Source organism: Vicia villosa, unplaced genomic scaffold, assembly GCF_029867415.1.
Source record: "Vicia villosa cultivar HV-30 ecotype Madison, WI unplaced genomic scaffold, Vvil1.0 ctg.001117F_1_1_3, whole genome shotgun sequence".
NCBI lineage: Eukaryota > Viridiplantae > Streptophyta > Magnoliopsida > Fabales > Fabaceae > Vicia > Vicia villosa.
Window position 1 is genome coordinate 96,373 of NW_026705487.1, and position 2,048 is coordinate 98,420.

The 2,048-nt window shown below is 41.3% G+C and overlaps 1 non-coding gene across 1 annotated transcript; it reads right to left on the reverse strand.

The window, feature by feature from the left end:
• Positions 1-1,373: 1,373 nt before the first annotated feature.
• Positions 1,374-1,480, reverse strand: LOC131633356 (small nucleolar RNA R71). Its single transcript, XR_009293306.1, has one exon. It is a non-coding gene; the product is annotated as a small nucleolar RNA R71 (small nucleolar RNA).
• Between the last annotated feature and the right edge of the window lie 568 nt (positions 1,481-2,048).

Genomic DNA, 2,048 nt, shown 5'->3' on the forward strand with positions numbered 1-2,048 from the left:
TGTCTAGTTTAATTAGTAAGTCTTAAAACCAATAGAGCGAAAGTTTGAGGGATTAGGACGGTCAAAGGTTAAAATCAATAGAGCGAAAGTTTGAGATCTTTAACTGGATAGTAGACATAGGACATTAGTTTTAAGGACGGCGAAAGCGTATTAAAACTAATTGGAACTTATTTATTTTCAAAAATTGTTTTTACACTCGAGCGGGATGGCGAAAGCGTACGTTAGGGATATTAGCTTGCTCCGAGTCAACAGAGCGAAAGTTTGAGATTAGGAGATTTAAATAGATAACAACCTCGTAAAATAGGCATTTTATTAATTACATTGTTTCCAAAAAGCTCTTCTAAAATCTAATGGGATGGCGAAAGCGTACATTAGGATTAGGATAGTAGTCTGACTCAACAGAGCGAAAGTTTGAGACGAGGATTTTTAATCAATTGAATTAGTAAAGATTTTTAATTTAATTATGCAAAAGCCAATGGACCTTCGGATTACCTGTAGTTAAACGAAATACATACTGATACCTGTCTTTTATTATTATTCTTTATTTTCTCACAATCACTTTCCCTTAGGAACAATCGAAATTTTAGTACTCCTAGCTTTACATAGTAACTTTAGATAACGGTAGGTCGATTTATAGTCCCTGTGGATTCGATATCTTTTAAAACTACACGACACGACTGTGCACTTGCAGTTATCAGATTTATAGACACGTAAAGTCGCGATCAAGTTTTTGGCGCCGTTGCCGGGGACTATTTAAGTCGATATCGTAACTCACTGTTACACCGTAGAGACTAGGAAAATTCTTCCCTTTCTTTTTGAACGATTGTATGCCAAATACTCGTTCACAAGGAGGAGACTTAATACAACGAATTAACGAGATCGAACGTTTCATTTACGTTAAACGTCGAGCTCGCAACCTTCCCGAAGTAGCAGAAATTCCGATTAATCAGGAATTGAATTTTACTGATCAAATCAATCAAATCACCCCGAAGTTAGAGATGGCTGCTATTCGTCCTCTTAGAGACTATGCCGCTCCTTCGCGCGCTGAACCGCATTCAAGTATCGCACCACCTGCGATTGAAGCGAACAATTTCGAACTGAAACCTTCACTGGTCCAAGCTGTTCAACAGAATCAATTCTCTGGAAGCCCTGTAGACGACCCCAATCTCCATTTATCCGTGTTCGTGCAATACGTCGACACTATCAAAGCCAACAACGTTAGTTCCGAAGCTATTCGATTACGCCTTTTCCCTTTCTCCTTGAGAGATAGAGCGAGAGCGTGGCTTCAATCCCTGCCTTCCAATTCCATAACTACGTGGGACGAATTGAAGAGAGTATTCTTAGCAAGATACTTTCCGCCTAGCAAGACTGCTATGCTTAGAGGTCAAATCAACGGATTTACCCAGAAAGATAACGAATCGCTCTTCGAAGCTTGGGAACGTTACAAGGACATGCTTAGAATATGCCCTCATCATGGACTCGAACCATGGCTGATCATCCATACCTTTTATGGTGGTCTCTTATATAACACTAAAATGACTATAGATGCCGCTGCTGGCGGAGCATTAATGGACAAACCCCATGATGAAGCATACAAACTCATAGAGAACATGGCACAAAACCATTACCAATGGGGAGGAGAACGCGCCGCTCTAGAGAAAGCCCAAACCAAAGGAGGAATGTACGAAATTAGTGGTATAGACCGCGTTAACGCTAAAGTAGACGCTTTAACTCAAAAGATCGAGAATTTAACCATCACTCCTTCAGCCACCGCTGCCGCTGTAGCACCTAACTGCGAGATTTGTGGATTGATTGGGCATGTAGTTGCTGAATGCCAACTCTTGACTGGAGTCCCATCTGATCAAGTAAATTACGCTCAAGGAAACCCTTATTCTAACACGTACAACCCTGGATGGAAAAACCACCCGAACTTTTCTTATAAGAACAACAATGCGTTGTACGCGCCTGGACAAGCACCTGCTGTGCCACCTGGCTACCAAAAAGCGCCTGTAGCTGCTCAAAACACCCCTAGGAAGTCAAACCTAGAA